The following is a 10,804-nucleotide window of genomic DNA, read 5'->3' on the forward strand; positions in this document are numbered from 1 at the left end:
TGCAAAACTTCAGTCATACAATGTTCGACCCAGCCAGAAAAGATCTCAGTGCACCATCACTCAGTCGATCAGATTTTTAATCTGAGGTTCCAGTGTTCCAGCCCCTGTTGGGGCTATGCTTTTAAATCTCCACCCTCAATCGAGTCACATTGTTTCAGAGTGCCGAGTGAATCCGCTGGTCATTTAATGTCTGTTCTGGATATTCGGACTCGGATGAAATCCAATCCAATTTTGTACTATTTGGTTCCCAGCCTTGTATGCCATGACGTTCTTCATCATGAATAATGCTAACCCAGAACCCTCAGGCAATTCATGCTGGCCGTCCCAAGATTGATCAAGGAAAGTTTTGCAGTATTCTGATTTCCTTCCAAATGTAAGTTTATTTCTGTTCCCGGTGGTTGAAGAAATATTGAATGTCATTCTGAGATTTTGAATTTCATCCACACCCATTGAGGATGGCTATTTTAAGGTTGTTTTTATGCTGTCCTAAAAAAGCTCTTCAATATCACGCAATTGGTTCCATGACACGTAAAATTCAAATACATTTCTTTCAGCGATACTTGCAGAATTCAGTTTGAAGCTTTGCAGGCATCGCGATGCTTTGTAAAAACTTCGCTTTCAAGAATTGAGAGCTTTTTGATTGACAAATGTCCAGGCCAATGAATCCTCCATCACTACCTAAAGTTTCAACTCGAGAAGGCAGACTGTATCAAACATTCCTTCACTGTTGTTGGTTTCAATTGCGGGAATATCTTTCCCAAAAGTACTATAAGAGCAGATACACCACACGAACTGCAGTGATGGAAAACATGTTTTCGAAATGAGATTTTTATAGTTTGCTGTTTTGCCCACGGACTCAGATTCGTTGCTGCTCCCCCAAGACTTGGTAACTGAATCATTAGGAAGTTGTGGTCCAGTTTTTTTTTCTTTTGTTAATTTTTCCGTCGTTGCAATTCTCGTTCCCTGAAATACGGACAGACATGATGAACGGAAGTGCTCATTTCCCACTTGCTGCATTTAGAAGGATTTGAAAGGAGCCACAGTCCTTGCTTATTCTCCACTGGTTTCTATTAATTAAATGCAGTTATTGAATGTATCATTGGTTTGCTGTCAATCAGGTAGCTGTCTCAAATTTTGGATAAAATTAGGGTCCGTTTATTAGGTTAGAGTGGTGACAACCGCCCAAATAAGAAGGAATGCAGAAGTTCAACCATGTGATGTTCAGACCGGCCAGTATAGGGCGCTCCGCAAGTAGACTGCCAGAGCCCGGATAGCTCAGTCGGTAGAGCATCAGACTTTTAATCTGAGGGCCCAGGGTTCAAGTCCCTGTTCGGGCGATGCTTTTAAACCTCCATTCTCAAGCGAGTCACACTCTTTCATGTGTCAACTGAGCCACTGGTCACTTTGCGTTTGCTCCAGACATTCAAACGTGGATGCATTTCAATCCAATTTTGCGCCAGATGGTTCTCACCCTTGTCTGCTATGACGTTTCAAGTGCTCTCCATCATAAGTAATGCTATTCCAGAACCCACAAGGAATTCATCCTGATTATTTTAAGATTAATGATCGAACTCCACTCTAACCGAGAGAAAGGCCAACAAATAACCTCAGTAGTATCTATTTTCAGTTAAATGATGTTTAGTTAAAGTTGATTTTCAGTTAATGTTAAAGTGTGTTTTAAGAGTTAAAGTAAAACGGCATGCACTTATGGAGTCCATATCCTTCTATTCCCATTCAACTCGTGTGCTCATCGAGTTGCACCTTAAATGCCGCTATCATTTCTCCCACTGCATTCCCAGACAGTGTGTTCCAGCTATTCACCATCCCCTGTGTAAAAAAAAATGTCTTGCATATCTCCTCTTAAATTTTTCCTACGCATCGTAAATCTATGTTCCCTCGTACTTAACTTGTCTACCCGAGGAATCAGCATTTGACTATCCACTCTGTCCATGCCACTCATAATTTGTAAATCTCCATCAGGTCATCTCTCAAATTTCATTGTTCCAGTGACAGCAAAACTTTCCTCATAGGTAAAACCCTCCAGTCCAGGCAACGCGAGAGGAAACCTCTTCGGCATAATCCCCAAGGCATCCAAATTGTTCTGGTAGTGTAGCGATCAGAATTGTACACAATACTCTAAATAATGCCTAAGGTTCTCTACAGCTGCAGCATAGCATGCATTTATATATATATATATATGCTCAGTGCCACGACCGATGATTTCAAGCAAACCATACGCCTTCTTGCCTACTTTATCCACGTTGTTGCCACTTTCAGTGATCCATGGACGTGCACGTCCAGGTTTGTCTGCCTGTCAATACTCCTAAGTGCTCTTCCATTTATGTAGAATTCCTACGTGCATTGGACCTCAGAAAATGCATGATCTCGCGCAGTTCAAAAGTTTCGAATTCAAAAGTTATTCAATGAAATGCGCAGAAAGGTCGCACAATGGTTTGAATTCACGTTTATGGGACAAGTGCGTTAAAAAACGAAGGCAAGGCTGAATTACTGTTGGACTTCGCACAAGAAAGACAGAGTAAGGATCGAAATTGAAGGATTTAATGAGGACCTTGTTCCGCCAAATATATCACATACTCAGCACTCTGAGATTTAGAAAGATAAACTAATTGTCATTTTGATCTCAAAGTGGATGGCATCACACTTTCCCATGACCAAGAACACATCAGCAACTCTCAAACTTTTCAGCTCAGAGGTAAGCAACGCCATCTTCACCAGTCGCTATTCATAGCTGAAATTCCTCATCAGAGGCAACTTCATGGTCAATATCTTTTGTATCCCCTCCAGCGAAATCACTCTCCAAAGAGAGTTTCAAGCCAGAATTCTGTATACTATAGAATAATGTAGCTGTAAGTTATCAATCATTATATACAGCTCCATCATAACCTCCGTGCTGTTATATTCGATGCTTTGTTTAACATATTAGGACACCCCAAATGCCTAGCTAACCATTTTATCGACCTGACTGGCTGCTTTCAGGGCTATATGGAGATGAACCCCATGTCCCTACGGTCCTCTCATTCAAGTGACAACTCACTGTGAATGAATGGCTGGTTCAAGGCCGGAACAGCCCAAGTGCCTAGTTGCTGAGGTAGCTCAGCTGGGAGTGCATCAGGCTTTTAACCTTAGTGGCCAGAATTCAACTCCCTGTTTGGGTGTTGATTTTCTTCCACCTTAAACACAATTATTTGACATTTTTTCCCCCTTAAATAGATTAACCGATGTACTTCTTTGATATAACTTCATAACTTTAATATTTTTAATGTGTTATATATGTCCAGCGAGCCGTCTGTGAAAAAGAAATTAATCCTCACTTTACTCTTCATAAGACCCAGGAAGGCAGAACGAGATCGCTGTCCACCCAGTCTCGCTGTGGATCAGTGCGAAAAATGTGTTCAGGGAAATCGGAAATACAATTGATTCTTCCAAACAGGCAGTCTTACAAAGCGCAATGGCAACATTTGAAGAACACCTCATCTCAAGGTTCACTATAACCCAAACAGCCAAATAATAGGAAAATGCTAACAGGGAAATTGGCCGCCACCAGTTCATGTAAGATTGGACAGCAGCCAGTGAAGTTCGCTGTATCACTGTTCGGGTGGGAGCTTGCATAACTCAGTCGGTAAATTTTTCATCTGAGGGAACAGGATTCAACTCCCTGTTCGGGCGCTGCTTTTCAACATGAACAAAATCTCTATTCGTGTAGCCGCACAGAAGTCATCCTTTTCTCTCTCAGAAATTGTAATCCCGCCCGTTTATTGATCTACGAGTTATTTTGACCTATAGAACATAGAACATTACAGCGCAGTACAGGCCCTTCGGCCCTCGATGTTGCGCCGACCAGTGGAACCAATCTAATGACCCTCTAACCTAAACTTTTCCAATGTTATCCATATGCCGATCCACTGACCATTCGAACGCCCTTAAAGTTGGCGAGTCCACAACTGCTGCAGGCAGGGCATTCCACGACTTTACTACCCTCTGAGTAAAGAACCTACCTCTGACATCCGTCCTATAATTACCACCCCTTCATTCAAAGCTATGTCCCCTTGTGTTAGCCATCACCATCCGAGGTAAAAGGCTCTCACTGTCCACCCTATCCAATCCTTTGATCATCTTGTATGCCTCAATCAGGTCACCTCGTAACCTTCTTCTCTCCAATGAAAATAACCTCAAGTCCCTCAGCCTTTCCTCATAAGACCTTCCCACCATACCAGGCAACATCCTGGTAAACCTCCTCTACACCCCTTCCAATGCCTCCACATCTTTCTTATAATGCGGTGACCAGAACTGTACGCAATACTCCAAGTGCCGCCACTCCAGAGTTTTGTACAGTTGTAACATGACCTCATGGCTCTGAAATTCAATCCCTCTACCAATAAAAGCTAACACACCGTCCGCCTTCTTAACAACCTTATCAACCTGGGTGCCAACTTTCAGGGAGCTATGCACATGTACCCCGAGATCTCTCTGCTCGTCAACACTACTAAGAGTCCTTCCATTAGCCCTATATTCTGTACTCCTGTTATTCTTACCACAGTGAATCACCTCACACTTTTCTGTATTAAACTCCATCTGCCACCTCTCGGCCCAGCTCTGCAGCTTATCTATGTCCCTCTGCAAACTGTAACATCCATCCTCACTGTCTACAACTCCTCCAACTTTGGTGCCGTCAGCAAATTTACTAATCCATCCTTCTACACCCTCATTTAGGTCATTTATAAAAATGACAAACAGCAGTGGCCCCAAAACAGATCCTTGAGGTACACCACTTGTAACTGAACTCCAGGTTGAGTATTTCCCATCAACCACTACCCTCTGTCTTCTATCAGCTACCCAATTCCTGATCCGAACTGCTAAATCACCCTCAATCCCATGCATCTGCATTTTCTGCAATAGCAGAAGTTTCGTAAGTTGTCGTTCAAGATTATCTTATTTCTTATCTTATTCCATAGGCTGGGCGAATGGGCCAGGAAATGGCAGATGGAATTTAATGTTGGCAAGTGCGAGGTGGTTCACTTTGGTAGGAATAATGGTAGGAAGGATTATTACTTACGTGGAGAAAAACTGCAGCAGGCGACGGTGCAGAGGGACCTCGGGGTCCTTGTGCATGAGTCGCAAAAACCCAGCTTGCAGGTGCAGCAGGTGGTCAGGAAGGTGAATGGGATGCTGGCATTCATCGCGAGGGGGATTGAATATAAAAGTAGGGAGGTCTTGCTGCGGCTGTATAGGGCATTGGTGAGGCCGCAGCTGGAGTACTGTGTGCAGTTTTGGGCGCCGTACTTACGCAAGGATATTTTGGCCTTGGAGGGAGTGCAGAGGAGGTTTACTAGGCTGATGCCGGAGTTGAGGGGGTTGAGCTATGAGGAGAGGCTGAATAAATTAGGCTTGTACTCGTTAGAGTTTAGAAGAATGAGGGGTGATCTCATTGAGACGTATAAGATGATGAATGGGATGGATAGGATAGAGGTGGAGAGACTCTTCCTGCTCAGAAAGGATAGTAGGACTAGGGGGCACAGCCTCAAGATAAAGGCGGGGGGGGGGGGGCGTTTTAGAACGGAGTTGAGGAGGAACTTCTTCACTCAAAGGGTGGTGAATCTCTGGAATTCTCTGCCCGTTGAAGTGGTGGCGGCTACCTCGCTAAATATTTTTAAGACGCGGGTTGATGGGTTTTTGATAAGAGAGGGGATTAAGGGTTATGGGGAGAGGGCGGGAAAGTGGAACTGAGCCAAGACAGATCAGCCATGATCTTATTGAATGGCGGGGCAGGCTCGAAGGGCTAGTTGGCCTACTCCTGCTCATATTTCTTATGTTCTTATGTCCTTATCACTATGCACACACAAAGTTCTTTGAAATTCCTGCCATCTCCTTAAATCTCAATGTCACTCTTTTATGACACAAGTCTTCAACCCTCATTTGATTGTCCCATTTCATATACAGTTTGAACTTTGCAGTCTAGTCCTTTATTTTGAAAGATTAGTTTCTTGAGTCGTTGTTTCAAAGCGTTAATTTGACAAGTGGATACTCCCTCTACTGGCAGAGTATAACAATTGTAACTCATTGACAAGAGATATATGATGTGCCGCCAAGGCTCTTTTTGCCAAGGAGATGAGGAATTAGCCATCATGTCCAGAGCATATTCTTAATTAACATCAGCAAGGCAGATGATCACGTCATTGGAGGAGATTTTCCGATGAAAATTGGCTTCCATGGTAACTTCATGCCAGAAGTAAAAAGGCAACATTGGGGAAAAGGGCTGTAAAAAGAGATGTGTCTTTTACATAGATTTAGGGCATAAATTCAAGCGTTTTTTTTTAGACAAACCCGTTACTAAGGCAGAAATTGTTGTTTGAATGATTCAGATGTTCATACTGAACACGCCTTCTATATAATAGCGTGATGCAGAATATTTGTTTTTAAGCAGATGGCCACCGCCTTGTCAAAATACAAGAGGCATGTTTCAAAGTTGATTTGCTAAAGAAAGGGTGAAGACCACAGAGAACTGTGTCGTTAACCGGGGAAATATCGATTATGTTCGCCAAGAAGCTTAACCATCTCCTCCATCTTTCAAGTGAAACAGGTGTTTACTTGGACTTTTCACATTGTTTATACTGTGTTCGCAGTGGGCTGTTCCATTCCTCAAGGCAGAAACTTTTATTAAATGAAGTGTTGTTTGGAACTCTATTGGACAGGTTGAAGCTCCGCCCTTTTCTTTGTTCACCAATCGCTTTAACTTTCTAATGCATCATAACGAGGTTAGAATTACATATTTGGCTTTGCGTGGTTCCATGAAAGAGGAAGTGCAGATTTCTTTATGTAAACGCAGCTATTCTGTGAAATTGTACGAAACTGCCTTAATTCCCCCCTCCCACCCTTACCCAACTGTCAATTTGTGTCTGAGTGATCCTGTCATCCCCTATATGCCTTTTCTTAACAGTGGGGTCGTATTTTCAGTATTTCCAGATATCAATTTTAAAAAATCCCAAGGATCTGGCAATCAGTTCCTGGGAATTCACACGCTTTTAGTGCCATTCATTTCTCCAATAGTTTTCCAATGCTCAGACCTTTAGTGCCTTACGTACAATATACCTCTCGGGTACAGACATGATCTTAAAATCCCACCATGGATTAATTCCTGGTAAATTGGATTCAACGGAACGCCTTCAGCTTTTGATAGAAAAATACATCGTGGATATAAATGTAGCCAAAGAATTTACTTATCTCCAATTCCAAAAGTCTTCGGGGGCATTGGAAAATGTTTGATTGGAAACGAGAGGAAAGCACACCTAGTTCGGACGAATCTATTTGTTTGCAGAAAGACATTGGGTGAAATGTCGGAGAGAAAATGTAGGGATAATGGTGACACACTCAAATTGGTAGTTTTAATATGCAGAGCTTTAACCAAATGATATGTCTAAAATCATGCATTTTACTACTTTGATGGCGTAGTATAAAATGTCGATGGGAGCATAAAATTGCAAAGAGCCAATGCAGGTTGAAGTCAGTGCATAAAATGATGGCACATGGCGTTCAGGAAAAGGTACTCATTTCAGACCTAAGGGCGTTCAGAGGGGATGGACAGTGATCTATTGGAGTCTAGCCGAGCAATACAGAAACAAAAATAGTCGTGTAGATATAAAGTACACAAATTCGAATGCAAATATAATGTGCTTTATTTTATTTCAAGCGGTGAGGGATAAAAAGTAGGGCGGCTGTCACTGAGTAAATGGAGAAATCTCATCTAACTCACCTATGCTCGGGAGGAGATTTCGTGTCAGAAATGTTCGATTTTTTTGTCAACCTGTAAAACATAACACGGAGCGTCATTGGAGGTACTAAGAGATAGGGGCAATCCTGGTTAGCCACACTGCAGAAGACATATGTTGCAACGGATAATCGTGTAGCAATGGAAGTCCACGTTCGGCAGCAACATTTTTGTCCTGGTAGAGGAAACTCTGAACAACGAACAAAGAACAAAGAAAATTACAGCACAGGAACAGGCCCCTCGGCCCTCAAAACCAGCACCACACATACTGCGCGACTAAACTAAAGCCGCTTACCTTTCCAAGGAGCATATCCCTCTATTCCCATTCTATTCATGTATTTGTCGGGATGCACCTTAAGAGCCACAACCGTATCCGCTTCCACTACCTACCCAGGCAGTGAGTTCCAGGCACTCACCACCTTCTGTGTGAAGGATCTTCCTCGTATAAGTCCTTTAAACTTTACCCCTCACGCCTTAAACCTATGCCCCCTAGTAATTGACTCTTCCACCCTGGGAAAAACCTACTGACTATCCACTCTGTCCATGCCTCTCAGAATTTCGGAGACTTCCATCAAGTCGCCCTTCTTCGTTCCAGTGAGAACAGACCGAATTTCTCCAACCTCTCCTCATAGCTAATGCCCTGCATAACAGGCAACATGCTAGTAAATCTTTTTGTGTACCTCTCCAAAACCTCCACATCCTTCTGGTAGTGTGGCGACCAGAATTGAGCACTATTTTCCAAGTGAAGCCTGACTAATGTTCTATGAAGATGCAACATGACTTGTTAAATTTTAACTCAATCCCCCGGCTGATAAAGGTAAGCATGCCGTATACCTTCTTGACTACCTTCTCCACCTGCGTTGCCACTTTCAGTGACAGCATACCTGTACATCAAGGTTCCTTTGCCTATCAATACTCCGAAGAGTTCTGCCATTTACTGTGTATTTCCTCTCTGTATTAAACCTTCCAAAATGCATTACCTCGCATTTGGCCACACTAAACTCTTTCTGCCATCTCTCTGCCCAAGTCTTCAACTGATCTATATCCTGCTGTATCCTTTGATGGTCCTCATTGCTATCCGCAAATCCACCAACTTTTGCATCGTCCACAAAGTTACTAATCAAACCAGTTACATTTTCGTCAAAATCATTTATTTATATTACAAACAACAAAGGTCCCAGTATTGATCCCTGAGGAAGGTCACAACCCCTCATTTAGAAACGCACCCTTCCACTGCTATCCTCTGTCTTCGTTTACTGAGCCAGTTTTGTATCCATCTTCCCAGTTTGCCTCTGATCCCATGCGACTTCACCTTCTGCACCAATCTACCATGAGGGACCTTGTCAGTTGCCTTACTGAAGTCCATGTGGACAATATCCACTGCCCTATCCTCATCAATCATACCTGTCAGTTCCTCGAAATGCTTGATCGAGTTACTGAGACACAACCTCCCCTTCACAAAACCATGTTCCCGCACACAAATACAAACCCTTAATTCCAAGTGGGAATAAATCCTGTCTTGAAGAATCGTCTCCAATAATTTCATACCACTGATGTAATACTCTCCGGACATTCACGACCTGGATTATTTTTGCGAACCTTAATAAACAAAAGAAAAACATTGGCTAATCAGCAATCTTCTGGGACATCCCTTTTAGCCAGTGAGAATACAAAGATTTCTCTCAAAGCCCCAGCAATTTCCTCCCTTGCCTCGGTCAGTATTCTGTGGTATATCCCATCAGGCCCTGGGGACTTGGCTACTTTAATCTTACTCTAGAACCCCAATACCATCTCCTTTTTGATCTCAACATTGCTCAAAGTATCTACACACCCTTTCCCATCCACCAAGTCAATCTCTTTGGTGAATACTGACGCAAAGTACTCATTTAATACCTCACCCATTTCCTCTAGCTCTGTGCATAGATTCCCTCCCTTGTCCTTAAGTGGGCCATCCCTTTCCCTGGCTACCTTCTTGCTCTTTATATATGTATAAAAAGCTTTGGGATTTCCCTTAAACCTGCTGGCCAATGTTTTTTTCGTGGACCCTTTTAGAATTCCTTACTCATTGCTGAAGGTTTTTTTCTATTTTCCTTGTATTCTACGATTACTTCCTGTATTCCCAGCCTCCGAGCTTTGACAAATGCTTCCTTTTTTTTCTGTTTGACTAGGTTCACAATATCTCTCATTATCCAAGGTTCCCAAAACTTGCCATGTGGACCCTTCACCCTTACAGGAATACGCCAGTCCTGAATCCTTATCAACTGAAAGCCTCCCACATGCCAGATGATGATTTGCCCTCAAACATCTGACCCCAATCTACATTCTTCAGCTCCTGCCTAATATTGTTGTAATTAACCTTCCCCCAATTTAGCACCTTAACTTGAGGACTACACATCTTTATCCATTAATACCTTTACTGGTTTACTGAAAAAAGTTTACTGAATTGTGGTTTCTGCTTCTGAACTGCTCCTCTACTGAAACATCGACCATCTGGCTGGCCTCATTCCCCAATACCAGATCCAGTCTTTCTCATGGCGAGACTATCTACCTACTGTTTCAAGATACCTTTCCGGATGCTCCTTACAAACTCTGCCCTATTCACACCCCCAGCACTAAGTGAGTCCCAGTCAATATAACGGGAATGAAAATCTCCCACCACAACAACAGTGTTACTTTTACACCTTGCCAAAATCTGCCTACATATCTGTTTCTCAATCTCCCGCTGGCAGTTGGGTGGCTATTGTAAAACTCCAACATTGTGACTCCTCCCTTCCTATTCCTGAACCCGAACCATATTACCTTGCTGTATGTGTCCTCGAGGTGTCCTCCCACAGTATAGCTGTGATATTCCCCTTAACCAGTGGTGCAACTCCCCTACCCCTTTTACATCCCTCTCTATCCAACTTGAAACAACGGGAATGTATCCTGGAATGTTAAGCTGCCAATCCTGTCCTTCCCATAATCAAGTTTCAATAATGGCAGCAACATCATAGCTCCTAAGCTCTAAGTTCACCTGCCTCA

The 10,804-nt window shown here is 42.9% G+C and overlaps 1 non-coding gene across 1 annotated transcript; it reads left to right on the top strand.

The window, feature by feature from the left end:
- Positions 1–1,264: 1,264 nt before the first annotated feature.
- On the top strand, positions 1,265–1,337 carry trnak-uuu (transfer RNA lysine (anticodon UUU)). The gene has a single exon. It is a non-coding gene; the product is annotated as a tRNA-Lys (tRNA).
- Positions 1,338–10,804: the final 9,467 nt, after the last annotated feature.

Source organism: Carcharhinus amblyrhynchos, chromosome 13, assembly GCF_965287045.1.
Source record: "Carcharhinus amblyrhynchos chromosome 13, sCarAmb.v2.hapA, whole genome shotgun sequence".
Classification (NCBI taxonomy): Eukaryota; Metazoa; Chordata; class Chondrichthyes; order Carcharhiniformes; family Carcharhinidae; genus Carcharhinus; species Carcharhinus amblyrhynchos.